Source organism: Ambystoma mexicanum, chromosome 2q (genome assembly GCF_040938575.1).
Source record: "Ambystoma mexicanum isolate Mex_15411 chromosome 2q, UKY_AmexF1_1, whole genome shotgun sequence".
In the NCBI taxonomy this organism is placed as follows: Eukaryota; Metazoa; Chordata; class Amphibia; order Caudata; family Ambystomatidae; genus Ambystoma; species Ambystoma mexicanum.
The window spans coordinates 184,170,500-184,190,160 of record NC_090924.1 but is presented as its reverse complement, the minus strand read 5'-3'; positions in this window follow the sequence as shown (position 1 = coordinate 184,190,160).

Genomic DNA, 19,661 nt, shown 5'->3' with positions numbered 1-19,661 from the left:
GCCATGCACTCTACAGTACTACCCTTTAAGATACAAACTGCAAGGCAGATGACCACCCAAACCCAGGAAAATGATGGATTCAATGGGAGAATGTAACACCTTTGTAAATTATGATGACTATTTCATCACTGAACGTAAGGGGACTTAACTGCCTCTCAAGCACAAAAAGACATGACCATACTTTCTGTAGAAATCATCTTCGTGGTCAACTTTTAAGAGACTCCTTTGCTTGCGCAGGACACTCAAAGACACTAAACTCTAAAATGGCCAGAGTACTAAAAGCACTGCATAGAAAATGTCCATTCCAATTTATAGGCATAGGAGCTGATAAAAAAGACCATTATATTTTCATTAAAGGATGTTGGGAAGGGAAGATGATCAACCTTACAAATGATCATGCCGTCAACACTTTATCAAGACACCTTTCTGTATGAGATACTAGACCATCTGGTAATATTTGGGAAGGTGAAATAATCCTGTGCTGAGAGGTTAATATTGCATGCAAAATTGGATAGATCCTCCCCCTCTCAGGAATGATCGAGCATTACCACAAACATGACTGAAAGGAAGATAGATGATATGGGTCTTCTGGACAATTGGAGGTTGATGCACACCTATTGAAATAGATGACACCTACCTCTCATTTGTCCATCACACTTTCTCCTGGATGGATTATTTTTTCAGAGCTCCTCTCTGTTTTGTCTCACTGTAAACTTACATATAGGTCACAAAACTCAATCAGATCACATTCCTATTCTGCTCGGAATCAACCTCAAACCCCACAAAGATAGAAGAAGTCAATAGTATTTCATGGGTGATTTTACAAAACACCTGTCCGGAAAACTACCTTAGCTTCTACAGTTGAAGAATTATTTATCTTCACCCCATGACACCTGTAAAGTCACTACATGGGACTCCTTTAATACAACAACAAGGGAGGGAAATAATAGCTCATCGAGAAAAAAGAGACAGCATTCCCGGCTCTTAGAAAGGGGTCTTACTGAAAGAATTTAGGGAATTAGAGAGGTCTATGAGGACAGCCCACCCCAATAAAAATATTGAGGAAGACATGAACAATCAAGGGTCAACTACATGTAATAGGGCTCAAAAAAGCTGAAAGACTGCTTCTCCATTCCTGTCCACATTACTTGTTTGTTTGTTTGTTTATTTATTTATAGCGCGTGCCAGATCCGAAGGTATCCGGGCACGTGGTCAAGAATATTTTCAGCTTACAAGTTACAGTTGTAGATTGCAGAGTTACAAAAGGATGGTTAACAGCATGAGGATAAAAGTACAGGACAGTGAGTATAAACACAGATAGTCAATGTACAGAAAAATGTCAATCCGTAATAGGGGAAATAAACAGATATGCAGCATGTAAATGCGAGCAGCAGGGTTTTAATTTGGCAAGACTCAAGTGGACAGGGAGGCTAGATTATAGGTAGTTATGTTTGAGCCATTTAATGAGGTTTAGTCTGAAGTGTGGGTAGGACTTGTCAGACCTTAAAAAAGTTGGCAGGGAGTTCCACTTTGACCGAGAAGCTGTTTCCTCCAGCAGTGGTCAGTTTGAATGAGGGCACGGCTAGACAGTTGGTGTATGCTTCTCTGGTGGGTCTGTTTGTAGTTCTTCTTTTGAACTGCTCTATTAGATATTTAGGTGCTAAGTCATTGATACCTTTGAAAGTTAATGAGGCTGTTTTCAGTTTAATTTTGTCAGCTGTAGAGAGCCAGTTAGACTGTCTTCTGACTTCTGATATATGCTCTCTTTTTGGGATTCCTGTGGCAGCTCTAAGAGCATTATTTTGCAGTATTTGGATTTTTTGCATAGTATATTTGTTGGACCCCAGGTATAAAGCGTTACAATAATCCAATTTGGATAATACCAATGCTCTTGCCAGTGTGAGGCAGTTAGCAGTGGATAAGTAGGGTTTTGCTGCTCTGATCAACTTAAAAGTGTATGAGATCCATATATTATATAATATATAAATTAAAATATAAATTAAATATTTATAAATAATATATATATATAAAATATAAATAATAATAATACAATATACATTAAAAATAAACTATATTAAATCCAATCATGCTGATAGATTGTTGGATATTACAATTAGGGGACATAGACCCAATTACACTACAAAAGATATTAGGGACAAAAAAGGCTACTTAGCTACAAATGACCATCAATTCAGATCTGAATCAGCTAAAGTCAATTAAACTGTATATGCCCCTGAATCACTACATAAAGAACAACAATACCTCTACCTAAAACATTACATTTGGTGGACATGATTCAGCTGTCCTCCTCCCAGGCTGATTAATTTGATTCCTCCATTGAAAATTAAGAGATCTGAGTGGAAATCAAGTCCTGAAAACCCCATAAAGCACTAGGTCGTGATGGATAATTCAGGATTTTTCTACCAAATGCATGTCTCCCTCTTGGTCCCCAAATTAAAGTCCCTATTCTACTCCTTCCTATTTAAGACATTTACTTTGCAGTTGGTGAGCAGGTGCAAGTGGATCTAGGTCATGTGGCCTAAGTACCGCCCATCTGTCAATCACTTAAAACTGTTGGTGTCTTGATGTTTGGTGCCCCTTTTCCCTACTTCAGCAACCCTCCATCCTCTTTTCCTTTCCAGTTCATGAGCAGATGCAAGTGGATCTATGTCACATGCCCTAAACCCCGCCCACTTGTCAATCACTGCTAAACTGTTGGTGCATTCTTGTTTTGCCACCTTTTTTTCCCTACACTTCCTTTGCCTCCTGCACTGTCCCAAACTCTCTCAAAGAATAATGGGTCTCCACATTACTAAAATAAAACTCCCTTGACCCTGCTACCCCACTAACTACCGCCCAATCATCACAGTCCCCTTCTTGATCAAAATCGTGGATAGAGTTACCTATTTACAAATCCAATCCTTCCTAGAATCACAACATGTGCTAGGATCTGGACAATCAGGTTTCCGTCCCGAGCACAGCACTGAAACGGTCCTCCTAGACCTAAAAAATCAGCTAGACGTAGCCAATGACCAAGGATCACTCTCACTTCTCCTACGACGGGACCTTTCCGCTGCATTTTTTCTCGTTGATCAAATGATCATCTGCCAAGCACTGTCCACCTCTGCCAGCTTCTTGCCAGAGGCCACTAACTGGGTCTCCTCTTTCCTAGCCAATAGATCCTCCCATGTCTTTGCTGGAGACTCTGATGACACCCCCACACCCACTTTGTGTGGTGTCCCACAAGGCTCTGGTGTATCGCCTACATTGTACAACGTTGTACACCAAACCCCTCTTTGACCACCTAGACACCCTCTGTGTCTCATACATTATCTTTTCAGACAACACACAAATCCTCAAACCCCTCTCTGGAGATCACTCCAAAATTCACTTGCTGTATCAAAATCATCTACAAAACTATACGGTCCTGGATGGGCACACATGCCGCAATGATGACAGAACTGAGCTCCTCATCATTGGCCCAGCAGCACTCCTTTCCAAATTACATGCAGACTACAAAACCTCCACAATCGATGGTTACAAAATACTAGTAGCATCGTCCATCAAAACTCTCAGTATCTTCCTGGACTCTGCACTCACCATTACCCGCCAGGTCAACCACATTGCTGCCTCCTCAGGGTACGCAATCAAACTTATCAATGCCAACAAGTCATTCTTCTCCTCCCAGAATTGCCTCGTAATTGCCAGAGCCCTGGCTGGATCCAAATTCGACTATTGCAATGCTCTACTCTGTGAAACCTCAGAGAAAAATCTATGCAAACTCCAAACCATTCAAAATAAAGTGCTGCGGGCGCACTTGACATCTAAAGACACGCCCACATATCGGAGGCCAGAAAGTCTGCTCACTGGCTCCCAGTCAAGGACAGAATCAAATTCAAGACACTCTTCATCACCTACAAATGCATTGCTAATGATGTTCCCAATACCTCGCGGACGCCATCAAAAAACATTCTTCTTCCAGGCCTACTCAATCTGCCTACCAACACCGGCTCATCACTCCTCACTTCAACAGGAAAAGAGCGGGTGGTGCCAGCTTCTTAGCACATGCCCCAGCCTTCTGCCGCCTCAACTGCACAACAAACCCTCATGCCATGTCTTCAGGAAAGAACTCAATACTCTGCTCTTTAATTAAGCTTAAACATGTTCTGCTCTTGTTTCATTCATGGCTCATATCTCCTCCTCTTCCATGCCCCCCTCCCGAACCCTCCATTGCAACTAGCGCCTAGATGCCTGTGGGCTTTGTGCTCTCTTATAAATCTACAAAATAAATAAATCTATACATATCTAAATAAATAAATACATTTTTCTTCCTTTTTGAGTTTCTTTTGTCGTCTTCTTCTTTCATTATCTTTTGATCTTACAACTAACTTGTAAAAATCACTTCGGTGATTGAAACTCGTAAATAAAATAAATAAATAAATAAAGCAGCCATCAAGCCTCTTTTCCTTTGCAGTTGTTGAGCAGGTGCACGTGGATCTAGGTCATGTGGCCTAAGCCCCACCCACCTGTCAATGACTGCTAAACTGTTGGTGCCTTTGTGTTTTGCCACCCTTTTACCCTACTTAAGCAGCCCTCCAGCCTATTTTCCCTTGCAGCTAGTGATCAGGTGCAAGTGGATCTAAGTCACCTGGCCTAAGTCCCACCACCTTCATAATGCTGCATCTTTCTTTCTGCTTTTAACTCTTAGACCTAGGGCATCTCTGACATCTGAAGTGAAGTGCAGACGAAGAAAAGGACACTTCCAGTTTGGACCTGTTCAGACCTGGTGGACGGAGGGCCCTAACCCCTGCTCAGACAACGGGTAAGCACACAACGACATGTCGTTTCTCCCTCTGTTCCCACAGGCCATCCCCACCATCACCAGGCAATGCCAATGTCAACAACATTACCCCTTCTCTAGGGCATGGACTCTGCAATGCAGCAACCTCACCCACATCAGCCTCAAACCCATCAGCACCCCCTCAGTGTCAACAACACAGAAGTTGATGCTCACCAGCATCCACTCAGCTATCACACTTGCAGCAGACATTGGCAACCTCATTGCTACACACAACCTGGAAACAATCTTCATCACTGAGACCTGGCTGACACCCACCCCCACCCGCATCCTTTATGTCCTTGTCCTCGATGGCTACAACATCCAACACAGAGACCAGCCGAACAAGACAGGCAGAGGCCTCACAGTCATCCACAAGACCTTGTGGCCCTCCAGCAGAATTGATGTTGGCAACATTTGCTCCTTCCAAGTCCTCTCCTGCTACTTATCACTTTCCCCGACGGACACAGTCTCCTTCCATCTCACTTACAGACCACCCAAACCCAGCATCGCCTTCATTGGAGACATCACTGACCTGGTCACCACCATGTCCCCCACATACACCAACTACATCTTCTAAGGTGACTTACACCTCCAAGACAACAAGGCCACCAAACCAATGAAGGAATCTCTCCTCAGCCTTCTGGACACTCTCAGCCTCACACAACACACAAATGACCCAGCACACGAGAAAGGTAACATCTTTGACCTAATCATCATTGCACTGCCTTCCCTCCACTGCAGCTCACCTCTCTTGCTTGACTAGTCTGACCACCTGGCTACACCTTTCTAAATCCAGCACATCACCACAGTCAAGCTCTCCCAGCAAAAACCCATCAGACTGCTGGTGGAAGCCCTCGCAGAAGACCTTGCCAATCTCCAACTCACATTGACCGAACACCCCCAACCGAACTGGGACTCTCTACTGGAAGCAGACAATGCCACTTTCTCAGCCTCCATCGATGACAAGCACCTCTGAAATAATGCACCTGCAAATCAAAATCTGTTAGCACTCTGGTACACGCAACAACTAAACTGCAGCAAAGGAGTCATTAGGAAACAAGAAAATACTTGTTTCTGCCCCAGGACCACATCTGACCAGGCGCTCTTCAAGGAACACTGAGGAAACTGCCAACAACAAATCACCACAGGCAAGGCCTCCTGCTATCAGAATAACATAGCAGAAGCCGAGAACATAAGCAGAGCACTATTCAAAGTAGCCAAGCACTGCGTGAACCTGCTACCCGAACCTGCCATACCTCACTTCATTGAGAAATCCACCGCCATCAACAACCTCTTCATTGACAAAATCAGGAAGATTCACCAGCACATAAACATCAGCTCTGCATCCACAGACCCACCTCACATCCCTCCTTGCAGAATCTCCACGCCCTGGACAACATTCAAGACACTCTCTACAGAGGACCTGGTAGAAACCCTGGCCGCACTCAAAGCCACATTGTACACAGATGGCATCCTCCCAGAATTCATCCTCAAGACACTCCATGCAGAAGCTCTCCTTCCCTACCTGGAGATCATCAAGTGCTCCATAACTCAGGGCACATTCCCATTGAACCTATAGACAAGACACATCCTCCCTCTACTAAAGAAACCCACTCTGGATCCCAACAACCTAGGTAACTATCGCCCCATCACCCCCTCTACCCTCCCTAGGTAAGCATCCCAAACTACCAATCTGGATTTAGACCCAGGTGCAGCAAGGAGACAGCAACCATACAGGTGGTCGACGATGCCCTCAAAATCCTTGATGATGACCACCACTGTCTCCTAGTTCTTCTTGACCTCTTTGCCGCTTTCAACATGGTAGACCACCAGATGCTGCTGGATATGCTGCATCAGTGCATGGGAATCAGCGACCTTGTCACGGTGGTGGCGCGAGTTATGGTTGCTTAGCTTACCATAACTGGCGAATTTCAAGGGTTTTTCGGTTTTACTTGGAACCATAACATCCCTTTGACAAAGTTTTTTCACTGAAATTCATAGGTTTCTAGTAGCGCAATTTAACCATAACGTCCCTTTAACAAAGTTTTTTCACTGAATTTCATAGGTTTTTAGTAGCGCAACTTAACCATAACGTCCCTTTAACAAAGTTTTTTCATTGAATTTCATAGGTTTTTATTAGTGCAACTTAACCATAACGCCCCTTTAACAAAGTTTTTTCATTGAATTTCATAGGTTTTTATTAGTGCAACTTAACCATAACGTCCCTGTAACACAATTTTTTTTTACTGCATTTCATAGGTTTTTATTAGTGCAACGTCACCATAACATCCTTTTCAATAGATGAAGACCACTAGCATCTTAGGTCCTCAAAGTTGGAACCCCAGGTGGTAAAAAAAAGATTTTTCTTCCCAAACCGTAACCATAACGCCCCTTTAACAAAGTTTTTTCATTGACTTTCATAGGTTTTTATTAGTGCAACTTAACCATAACGTCCCTGTAACACAATTTTTTTTTACTGCATTTCATAGGTTTTTATTAGTGCAACGTCACCATAACATCCTTTTCAATAGATGAAGACCACTAGCATCTTAGGTCCTCAAAGTGGGAACCCCAGGTGGTAAAAAAAAGATTTTTCTTCCCAAACCGAGACGCCTGCGGCGTCCCGGTGCAGGAAGGAAAATCTTGTACCAAGATGGCCACCATGTAAAGGGAAGGCGGGGTGTATAAAGAGAACACAACAGGGCATGAGCGGGGGGCGGGAGGGGATAGACACACACGGGGCATGAGCGGGGGGTGGGCGGGAAGGGATAGACACACGGGGCATGAGCGGGGGGGTGGGCGGGAGGGGATAGACACACGGGGCATGAGCGGGGGGGTGGGCGGGAGGGATAGAGACACACGGGGCATGAGCGGCGGGGTGGGGCGGGAGGGATAGAGACACACGGGGCATGAGTGGGGGTGCGGGAGGGATAGAGACACACGGGGCATGACCGGGGGTGGGCGGGAGGGATAGAGACACAAGGGGCATGAGCGGGGGGAGGGCGGGAGGGGATAGACAAACACGGGGCATGAGCGGGGGTTTGGGGGAGAGGGCTAGAGACACATGGGGCATGAGCGGGGGGTGGGTGGGAGGGATAGAGACACAGGGCGCATGAGCGGTGAGTGGGTGGGAGGGATAGAGACACACGGGGCATGAGCGGGGGGTGGGTGGGAGGGATAGAGACACACGGGGCATGAGAAGGGGGTGGGGGGGGGGAGAGACACACGGGGCATGAGCGGGGGGAGAGGTGGGAGGGATAGAGACACACGGGGCATAAGCGGGGGGTGGGTGTTAGGGATAGAGACACATGGGGCATGAGCGGGGGTGGGTGGGAGGGAGAGAGACACACGGGGCATGAGCGGGGGATGGGTGGGAGGGATAGGGGCATGAGCGGGGGTGGGCAGGAGGGATAGAGACACACGCCCCGTGAGCGGGGGTGGGGGGAGGGGAGAGACACACGGGGCATGAGCGGGGGGTGGGTGGGAGGGATAGAGACACACGGGGCATGAGCGGGGGTGGGTGGGCCAGATAGAGACACATGGGGCATGAGCAGGTGGTGGGTGGGAGGGGAGAGACAAACAGGGCATGAGCAGGTAGTGGGTGGGAGGGGAGAGACAAACGGGGCATGAGTGGGGGGTGGGTGGGAGGCGAGAGAGACACGGGGCATGAGCAGGGGGTGGGTGGGAGGGGAGAGACACACGGGGCATGAGCGGGGGGTGGGTGGGAGTGGAGAGACACACGGGGCATGAGCAGGGGGTGGGTGGGAGGGGAGATACACACGGGCATGAGCGGGGGGTGGGTGGGAGAGGAGAGACACACGGGGCGTGAGCGGGGGGTGGGGGGAGGGGAGAGACACATGGGGCATGAGAGGGGGGTGGGGGGAGGGGAGAGACGCACACGGCATAAGAGGGGGGTGGGAGGGAGGGGAGAGACACACGGGGCATGAGCAGGGGGTGGGTGGGAGGGCTACAGACACACGGGGCATGAGCAGGGGATGGGGGAGAGATACACAGGGCATGAGCAGGGGGTGGGGGGAGGTCTAGAGACACACGGGGCATGAGCGGGGGGTGGGTTGGAGTTCTAGAGACACACAGGGCATGAGCGGGGGGTGGGTGGGAGTTCTAGAGACACACGGGGCATGAGCGGGAGTGGGTGGGAGATATAGAGACACACGGGGCATGAGCGGGGGGTGGGTGGGAGGGATAGAGACACACTGGGCATGAGCAGGGGGTGGGGGGGAGGGGAGAGACACACGGGGCATGAGCGGGGGGTGGGTTGGAGGTATAGAGACACACGGGGAATGAGCGGGAGTGGGTGGGCCGGATAGAGACACACGGGGCATGAGCGGGGGGTGGGTGGGAGGGGAGAGACACACGGGGCATGAGCGGAGGATGGGTGGGAGACATAGAGACACACGGGGCATAAGCGGGGGGTGGGTGGGAGGGATAGAGACACACGGGGTATGAGCAGGGTGTGGGTGGGAGGGCTAGAGACAAACGGGGCATGAGCAGGGGGTGGGGGGAGAGACACACAGGGCATGAGCAGGGGGTGGTGGGAGGGCTAGAGACACACGGGGCATGAGCGGGGGGTGGGTGGGAGGGCTGGCTAGAGACACACGGGGCATGAGCGGGAAGTGGGGGGAGAGACACACGGGGCATGAGCGGGGGTGGGTGGGAGGGCTAGGGGCATGAGCGGGGGGTGGGTGCTTGTTCTAGAGACACACAGGGCATGAGCGGGGGGTGGGGGGGAGGGAGAGACACACACGGGGCATGAGCAGGGGGTGGGTGGGAGGGCTAGAGACACACGGGGCATGAGCAGGGGGTGGGAGGGCTAGAGACACACGGGGCATGAGCGGGGGGTGTGTGGGAGGGCTAGAGACACACGGGGCATGAGCAGGGGGTGGGAGGGCTAGAGACACACGGGGCATGAGCGGGGGGTGTGTGGGAGGGAGAGACACACACGGGGCATGAGCGGGGGGTGGGAGGGCTAGAGACACACGGGGCATGAGCGGGGGGTGTGTGGGAGGGCTAGAGACACACGGGGCATGAGCGGGGGGTGGGTGGGAGGGCTAGAGACACACGGGGCATGAGCGGGGGGTGGGTGGGAGCGCTAGAGACACACGGGGCATGAGCGGGGGGTGGGTGGGAGGGCAAGAGACACACGGGGCATGAGCGGGGGTGGGCGGGAGGGAGAGAGACACACGGGGCATGAGCGGGGGTGGGGGGAGGGAGAGAGACACACGGAGCATGAGCGGGGGCGAAGGGAGAGAGACACACAGGGCATGAGCCGGGGTGGGGTGGAGCGATAGAGACACACGGGGCATGAGCGGGGGGTGTGTGGGAGGGCTAGAGACACACGGGGCATGAGCGGGGGGTGGGAGGGAGGGCTAGAGACACACGGGGCATGAGCGGGGGGTGGGTGGGAGCGCTAGAGACACACGGGGCATGAGCGGGGGGTGGGTGGGAGGGCAAGAGACACACGGGGTATGAGCGGGGGTGGGCGGGAGGGAGAGAGACACACGGGGCATGAGCGGGGGTGGGGGGAGGGAGAGAGACACACGGAGCATGAGCGGGGGCGAAGGGAGAGAGACACACAGGGCATGAGCCGGGGTGGGGTGGAGCGATAGAGACACACAGGGCATGAGCAGGGGGGTGGACGGGAGCGATAGACACACACGGGGCATAAGCGGGGGTGGGGGGGGAGAGAGACACACGGGGCATGAGCGGGGGGTGGGTGGGAGGGATAGAGACACACGGGGCATGAGCGGGGGTGGGTGGGAGGGATAGACACACACAGGGCATGAGCGGGGGGTGGGTGGGAGGGCTAGAGACAGACGGGGCATGAGTAGGGGGTGAGGGGAGAGACACACAGGGCATGAGCAGCAGGTGGGGGGAGGGAGAGAGACACACGGGGCATGAGCGGGGGGTGGGTGGGAGAGATAGAGACACACGGGGCATGAGCGGGTTAGAGAAACACGGGGCATGAGCGGGTTTAGAGACACACGGGACATGAGTAGGGTTGAGGGGAGAGACACACGGGGCATGAGCAGGGGGTGGGGGGAGGGAGAGACACACTCACGGGGCATGAGCGGGGGGGTGGGTGGGAGGGGATAGACACACAGGGCATGAGCGGGGGGTGGGCGGGAGGGATAGAGTCACACGGGGCATGAGCGGGGGGGTGGGGCGGGAGGGATAGAGACACACGGGGCATGACCGGGGGGTGGGCAGGAGGGATAGAGTCACACGGGGCATGAGCGGGGGGTGGGCGGGAGGGCTAGAGACACAGGGCGCATGAGCGGGGGGTGGGTGGGAGGGATAGAGACACACGGGGCATGAGCGGGGGGTGGGTGGGAGGGATAGAGACACACGGGGTATGAGCAGGTTGTGGGTGGGAGGGCTAGAGACAAACGGGTCATGAGCAGGGGTGGGGGGAGAGACACACAGGGCATGAGCAGGGGGTGGTGGGAGGGCTAGAGACACACGGGGCATGAGCGGGGGGTGGGTGGGAGGGCTGGCTAGAGACACACGGGGCATGAGCGGGGAGTGGGGGGAGAGACACACGGGGCATGAGCGGGGGGTGGGTGGGAGGGCTAGGGGCATGAGCGGGGGGTGGGTGCTTGTTCTAGAGACACACAGGGCATGAGCGGGGGGTGGGTGGGAGGGATAGAGACACACGGGGCATGAGCGGGGGGTGGGTGGGAGGGCTGGAGACACACGGGACATGAGTAGGGTTGAGGGGAGAGACACACGGGGCATGAGCAGGGGGTGGGGGGAGGGAGAGAAACACTCACGGGGCATGAGCGGGGGGGTGGGTGGGAGGGGATAGACACACGGGGCATGAGCGGGGGGTGGGCGGGAGGGATAGAGTCACACGGGGCATGAGCGGGGGGGTGGGGCGGGAGGGATAGAGACACACGGGGCATGACCGGGGGGTGGGCAGGAGGGATAGAGTCACACGGGGCATGAGCGGGGGTGGGCGGGAGGGCTAGAGACACAGGGCGCATGAGCGGGGGGTGGGTGGGAGGGATAGAGACACACGGGGCATGAGCGGGGGGTGGGTGGGAGGGATAGAGACACACGGGGCATGAGCAGGGGGTGGCGGGGAGGGGAGATACACATGGGGCATGAGTGGGGGGTGGGTGGGAGGGATAGAGACGCACGGGGCGTGAACAGGGGTGGGTGGGAGGGATAGAGACACACGGGACATGAGCGGGGGGTGGGTGGTTCGGGATAGGGGCATGAGCGGGGGGTGGGCGGGAGGGATAGAGACACACGGGGCATGAGCGGGGGTTGGGGGGAGGAGAGAGACACACGGGGCATGAGCTGGGGGGTGGGTGGGAGGAATAGAGACACACAGGGCATGAGCGGGGGGTGGGTGGGAGGGATAGAGACACACGGGGCATGAGCGGGGGGTGGGTGGGAGATGAGAGACACACGGCTCATGAGTGGGGGGTGGGTGTTAGGGAGAGACAAACTGGGCATGAGCGGGTGGTGGGTGGGAGGGGAGAGACACACGGGGCATGAGCAGGGGGTGGGTGGGAGGGGAGAGACACACGGGGCATGAGCGGGGGGTGGGTGGGAGGGGAGAGACACACGGGGCATGAACGGGGGGTGGGTGGGAGGGGAGAGACACACAGGGCATGAGGGAGAGGTGGGTGGGAGGGGAGAGACACACGGGGCATGAGCGGGGGGGGGAGGGATAGAGACACACAGGGTATGAGCGGGGGGTGGGTGGGAGGGCTAGGGGCATGAGCGGGGGGTGGGTGGGAGGGCTAAGGGCATGAGCAGGGGGTGTTTGGGAGGGCTAGAGACACACGGGGCATTTGTAGGTGGCGAGGTGAGAGACACACATGGCATGAGCAGGAGGTGGGGGGAGGGAGAGACACACACGGTGCATGAGCGGGGGGTGGGTGGGAGGGATAGAGACACACGGGGCATGAGCGGGGGGTGGGTGTGAGGGATAGAGACACACGGGGGGGTGGGAGGGATAGAGACACACGGGGCATGAGCGGGGGGTGGGAGGGCCAGAGACACACGGGGCATGAGCGGGGAGTGGGAGGGCTAGAGACACACGGGGCATGAGCGGGGGGTGGGTGGGAGGGCTAGAGACACACGGGGCATGAGCAGGGGTGGGGGGAGGGAGAGAGACACACGGGGCATGAGCGGGGGTGGGGGGATAGAGAGACACACGGGGCATGAGCGAGGGGTGGGCGGTCGGGATAGAGACACGGGGCATGAGCGGGGGGTGGGCGGGAGGGATAGAGACACACGGGGCATGAGCGGGGGTCGGGTGGGAGGGCTAGAGACACACGGGGCATGAGTGGGGGGTGGGAGGGCTAGAGACACACGGGGCATGAGCGGGGGGTGGGTGGTCGGGCTAGAGACACACGGGGCATGAGCGGGGGGTGGGTGGGAGGGCTAGAGACACACGGGGCATGAGCGGGGGGTGGGTTGGAGGGCTAGAGACACATGGGGCATGAGCGGGGGGTGGGTGGGAGGGCTAGAGACACACGGGGCATGAGCGGGGGTGGGTGGGAGGGCTAGAGACACACGGGGCATGAGCAGGGGTGGGCGGGAGGGAGAGAGACACACGGGGCATGAGCCGGGGTGGGGAGGAGGTAGAGAGACACACGGGGCATGAGCGGGGGCGGAGGGAGAGAGACACACGGGGCATGAGCCGGGGTGGGGTGGAGCGATAGAGACACACGGGGCAGGAGCAGGGGGGTGGGCGGGAGCGATAGAGACACACGGGGCATAAGCGGGGGTGGGGGGAGGGATAGAGACACACGGGGCATGAGCGGGGGGTGGGTGGGAGTGATAGAGACACACGGAGCATGAGCGGGGGGTGGGTGGGAGGGATAGACACACACAGGGCATGAGCGGGAGTGGGTGGGAGGGCTAGAGACACACAGGGCATGAGTAGGGGGTGAGGGGAGAGACACACAGGGCATGAGCAGCAGGTGGGGGGAGGGAGAGAGACACACGGGGCATGAGCGGGGGGTGGGTGGGAGAGATAGAGACACACTGGGCATGAGCGGGGGGTGGGTGGGAGGGCTAGAGACACACGGGACATGAGTAGGGTTGAGGGGAGAGACACACGGGGCATGAGCAGGTGGTGGGGGGAGGGCTGGCTAGAGACACACGGGGCATGAGCGGGGAGTGGGGGGAGAGACACACGGGGCATGAGCGGGGGTGGGTGGGAGGGCTAGGGGCATGAGCGGGGGGTGGGTGCTTGTTCTAGAGACACACAGGGCATGAGCGGGGGGTGGGGGGGAGGGAGAGACACACATGGGGCATGAGCGGGGGGTGGGTGGGAGGGCTAGAGACACACGGGGCATGAGCAGGGGGTGGGAGGGCTAGAGACACACGGGGCATGAGCGGGGGGTGTGTGGGAGGGCTAGAGACACACGGGGCATGAGCGGGGGGTGGGTGGGAGGGCTAGAGACACACGGGGCATGAGCGGGGGGTGGGTGGGAGCGCTAGAGACACACGGGGCATGAGCGGGGGGTGGGTGGGAGGGCAAGAGACACACGGGGCATGAGCGGGGGTGGGCGGGAGGGAGAGAGACACACGGGGCATGAGCGGGGGTGGGGGGAGGGAGAGAGACACACGGAGCATGAGCGGGGGCGAAGGGAGAGAGACACACAGGGCATGAGCCGGGGTGGGGTGGAGCGATAGAGACACACAGGGCATGAGCAGGGGGGTGGGCGGGAGCGATAGACACACACGGGGCATAAGCGGGGGTGGGGGGGAGGGAGAGAGACACACGGGGCATGAGCGGGGGGTGGGTGGGAGGGAGAGAGACACACGGGGCATGAGCGGGGGTGGGTGGGAGGGATAGACACACACAGGGCATAAGCGGGGGGTGGGTGGGAGGGCTAGAGACAGACGGGGCATGAGTAGGGGGTGAGGGGAGAGACACACAGGGCATGAGCAGCAGGTGGGGGGAGGGAGAGAGACACACGGGGCATGAGCGGGGGGTGGGTGGGAGAGATAGAGACACACGGGGCATGAGCGGGTTAGAGAAACACGGGGCATGAGCGGGTTTAAAGACACACGGGACATGAGTAGGGTTGAGGGGAGAGACACACGGGGCATGAGCAGGGGGTGGGGGGAGGGAGAGACACACTCACGGGGCATGAGCGGGGGGGTGGGTGGGAGGGGATAGACACACGGGGCATGAGCGGGGGGTGGGCGGGAGGGATAGAGTCACACGGGGCGTGAGCGGGGGGGTGGGGCGGGAGGGATAGAGACACACGGGGCATGACCGGGGGGTGGGCAGGAGGGATAGAGTCACACGGGGCATGAGCGGGGGGTGGGCGGGAGGGCTAGAGACACAGGGCGCATGAGCGGGGGTGGGTGGGAGGGATAGAGACACACGGGGCATGAGCGGGGGGTGGGTGGGAGGGATAGAGACACACGGGGTATGAGCAGGTTGTGGGTGGGAGGGCTAGAGACAAACGGGGCATGAGCAGGGGTGGGGGGAGAGACACACAGGGCATGAGCAGGGGGTGGTGGGAGGGCTAGAGACACACGGGGCATGAGCGGGGGGTGGGTGGGAGGGCTGGCTAGAGACACACGGGGCATGAGCGGGGAGTGGGGGGAGAGACACACGGGGCATGAGCGGGGGGTGGGTGTGAGGGCTAGGGGCATGAGCGGGGGGTGGGTGCTTGTTCTAGAGACACACAGGGCATGAGCGGGGGGTGGGTGGGAGGGATAGAGACACACGGGGCATGAGCGGGGGGTGGGTGGGAGGGCTGGAGACACACGGGACATGAGTAGGGTTGAGGGGAGAGACACATGGGGCATGAGCAGGGGGTGGGGGGAGGGAGAGACACACTCACGGGGCATGAGCGGGGGGGGTGGGTGGGAGGGGATAGACACACGGGGCATGAGCGGGGGGTGGGCGGGAGGGATAGAGTCACACGGGGCATGAGCGGGGGGGTGGGGCGGGAGGGATAGAGACACACGGGGCATGACCGGGGGGTGGGCAGGAGGGATAGAGTCACACGGGGCATGAGCGGGGGGTGGGCGGGAGGGCTAGAGACACAGGGCGCATGAGCGGGGGGTGGGTGGGAGGGATAGAGACACACGGGGCATGAGCGGGGGGTGGGTGGGAGGGATAGAGACACACGGGGCATGAGCAGGGGGTGGCGGGGAGGGGAGATACACATGGGGCATGAGTGGGGGGTGGGTGGGAGGGATAGAGACGCACGGGACGTGAACAGGGGTGGGTGGGAGGTATAGAGACACACGGGACATGAGCGGGGGGTGGGTGGTTCGGGATAGGGGCATGAGCGGGGGGTGGGCGGGAGGGATAGAGACACACGGGGCATGAGCGGGGGTTGGGGGGAGGAGAGAGACACACGGGGCATGAGCTGGGGGGTGGGTGGGAGGGATAGAGACACACAGGGCATGAGCGGGGGGTGGGTGGGAGGGATAGAGACACACGGGGCATGAGCGGGGGGTGGGTGGGAGATGAGAGACACACGGCTCATGAGTGGGGGGGGGGTGTTAGGGAGAGACAAACTGGGCATGAGCGGGTGGTGGGTGGGAGGGGAGAGACACACGGGGCATGAGCAGGGGGTGGGTGGGAGGGGAGAGACACACGGGGCATGAGCGGGGGGTGGGTGGGAGGGGAGAGACAAACGGGGCATGAACGGGGGGTGGGTGGGAGGGGAGAGACACACAGGGCATGAGGGAGAGGTGGGTGGGAGGGGAGAGACACACGGGGCATGAGCGGGGGGGGAGGGATAGAGACACACAGGGTATGAGCGGGGGGTGGGTGGGAGGGCTAGGGGCATGAGCGGGGGGTGGGTGGGAGGGCTAAGGGCATGAGCGGGGGGTGTTTGGGAGGGCTAGAGACACACGGGGCATTTGTAGGGGGCGAGGTGAGAGACACACATGGCATGAGCAGGAGGTGGGGGGAGGGAGAGACACACACGGTGCATGAGCGGGGGGTGGGTGGGAGGGATAGAGACACACGGGGCATGAGCGGGGGGTGGGTGTGAGGGATAGAGACACACGGGGGGGTGGGAGGGATAGAGACACACGGGGCATGAGCGGGGGGTGGGAGGGCCAGAGACACACGGGGCATGAGCGGGGAGTGGGAGGGCTAGAGACACACGGGGCATGAGCGGGGGGTGGGTGGGAGGGCTAGAGACACACGGGGCATGAGCAGGGGTGGGGGGAGGGAGAGAGACACACGGGGCATGAGCGGGGGTGGGGGGGATAGAGAGACACACGGGGCATGAGCGAGGGGTGGGCGGTCGGGATAGAGACACACGGGGCATGAGCGGGGGTGGGCGGGAGGGATAGAGACACACGGGGCATGAGCGGGGGTCGGGTGGGAGGGCTAGAGACACACGGGGCATGAGTGGGGGGTGGGAGGGCTAGAGACACACGGGGCATGAGCGGGGGGTGGGTGGGAGGGCTAGAGACACACGGGGCATGAGCGGGGGGTGGGTGGGAGGGCTAGAGACACTGGGGCATGAGCGGGGGGTGGGTTGGAGGGCTAGAGACACACGGGGCATGAGCGGGGGGTGGGTGGGAGGGCTAGAGACACACGGGGCATGAGCGGGGGTGGGTGGGAGGGCTAGAGACACACGGGGCATGAGCAGGGGTGGGCGGGAGGGAGAGAGACACACGGGGCATGAGCCGGGGTGGGGAGGAGGTAGAGAGACACACGGGGCATGAGCGGGGGCGGAGGGAGAGAGACACACGGGGCATGAGCCGGGGTGGGGTGCAGCGATAGAGACACACGGGGCATGAGCAGGGGGGTGGGCGGGAGCGATAGAGACACACGGGGCATAAGCGGGGGTGGGGGGGAGGGATAGAGACACACGGGGCATGAGCGGGGGGTGGGTGGGAGGGATAGAGACACACGGAGCATGAGCGGGGGGTGGGTGGGAGGGATAGACACACACAGGGCATGAGCGGGAGTGGGTGGGAGGGCTAGAGACACACGGGGCATGAGTAGGGGGTGAGGGGAGAGACACACAGGGCATGAGCAGCAGGTGGGGGGAGGGAGAGAGACACACGGGGCATGAGCGGGGGGTGGGTGGGAGAGATAGAGACACACGGGGCATGAGCGGGGGGTGGGTGGGAGGGATAGAGACACACTGGGCATGAGCGGGGGGTGGGTGGGAGGGCTAGAGACACACGGGACATGAGTAGGGTTGAGGGGAGAGACACACGGGGCATGAGCAGGTGGTGGGGGGAGGGAGAGACACACTCACGGGGCATGAGCGCGGGGGGTGGGTGGGAGGGGATAGACACACGGGGCATGAGCGGGGGGTGGGCGGGAGGGATAGAGACACACGGGGCATGAGCGGGGGGGTGGGGCGGGAGGGATAGAGACACACGGGGCATGAGCGGGGGGACGGGAGGGATAGAGACACACAGGGCATGACTGGGGGGTGGGCAGGACGGATAGAGTCACACGGGGCATGAGCGGGGGGTGGGCGGGAGGGATAGAGACACAGGGCGCATGAGTGGGGGGTGGGTGGGAGGGGAGAGACACACGGGGCATGAGCGGGGGGTGGGTGGGAGGGGAGAGACACATGGGGCATGAGAGGGGGGTGGGAGGGAGGGGAGAGACACATGGGGCATGAGTGGGGGGTGGGCGGTTGGGAGAGAGACACACAGGGCATGAGCGGGGGTGGGGGGGGAGAGAGACACACGGGGCATGAGCGGGGGTGGGGGGAGGGAGAGAGACACACGGGGCATGAGCGGGGGTGGGGGGAGGGATAGAGACACACAGGGCATGAGCGGGGGGTGGGCGTTAGGGATAGAGACACACGGGGCATGAGCGGGGGGTGGGTGGGAGGGATAGAGACACACGGGACATGAGTGGGGGGTGGGGCAGACACGGGCATGAGCGGGGGTGGGAGGAACAAGAGACAGACACGCTCCTGCTGACCTGACAAAGCCTCTCATGCGGGAAAGAAAGATGGCGGGCGTCTCTGAAGCCAGACTTACTGCACGCTTTCACAGCATCCAATGAGAGAGCACGTCAGATGTCCGCGGACATCACGCAAGCTGCTGGCCCAATCACCGTCCTGTCCGCGGAGCGAACAGGGAAGTCCTTCCGCGGACCGAACACAGATATCACTAATTTTTTTTACCTACTTTTTTGTCATTTAAAAAAAAACTACTGGACGGATTTTCACCAAAATCCATCCTGCGGTTTGGGCTGTAGACGCGAGCAACATTTTTTTCCCATTCAGTCTATGGGAAAAAAAAAGTTTTGGGACCCCCGCTATAACTTTGCCCCCCCTGGACGAAGCCTCACCAAACTTTGCAAAAAAATTCAGAGTGACCCAAATACTGTTTTTGCAAAGTTTGGTGAGGATTCGTCCAGGGAGAGCGAGGTTATAAGCCGCCCAAAAAGTGCTCTTCCTATGGAAACAGCAACTTAACCATAACTACATGGCCACTACCGTGGCCATGTAATAATAATAATAATAATAATAATAATAATAATAATAATAATAATAAGATCTATGGTGGAGTCAAGGATCACAATAATAGCTAAGTAGGCAAAGGGCCCCCTAGAAAGTTGCCTTGATGAACACAGACATAAAGTTATATACCAAGATACTGATGCATTTCATCGAAAAACAATTGGCAGACTTAATAAATATGGATCAATCAGATTTGATGCAGGGCAGGCAATTATTTATTTATTTTAAATGGATCATCCACGCCGCTGACAATTGTAATATAAAATGTTCCACTGACTCCCTCATCGAATTAGACACTGAGAAGACCCCCAAGTAGCATTGAAGATAAACAGAGGCAGATTAGACACTTTCCTTTG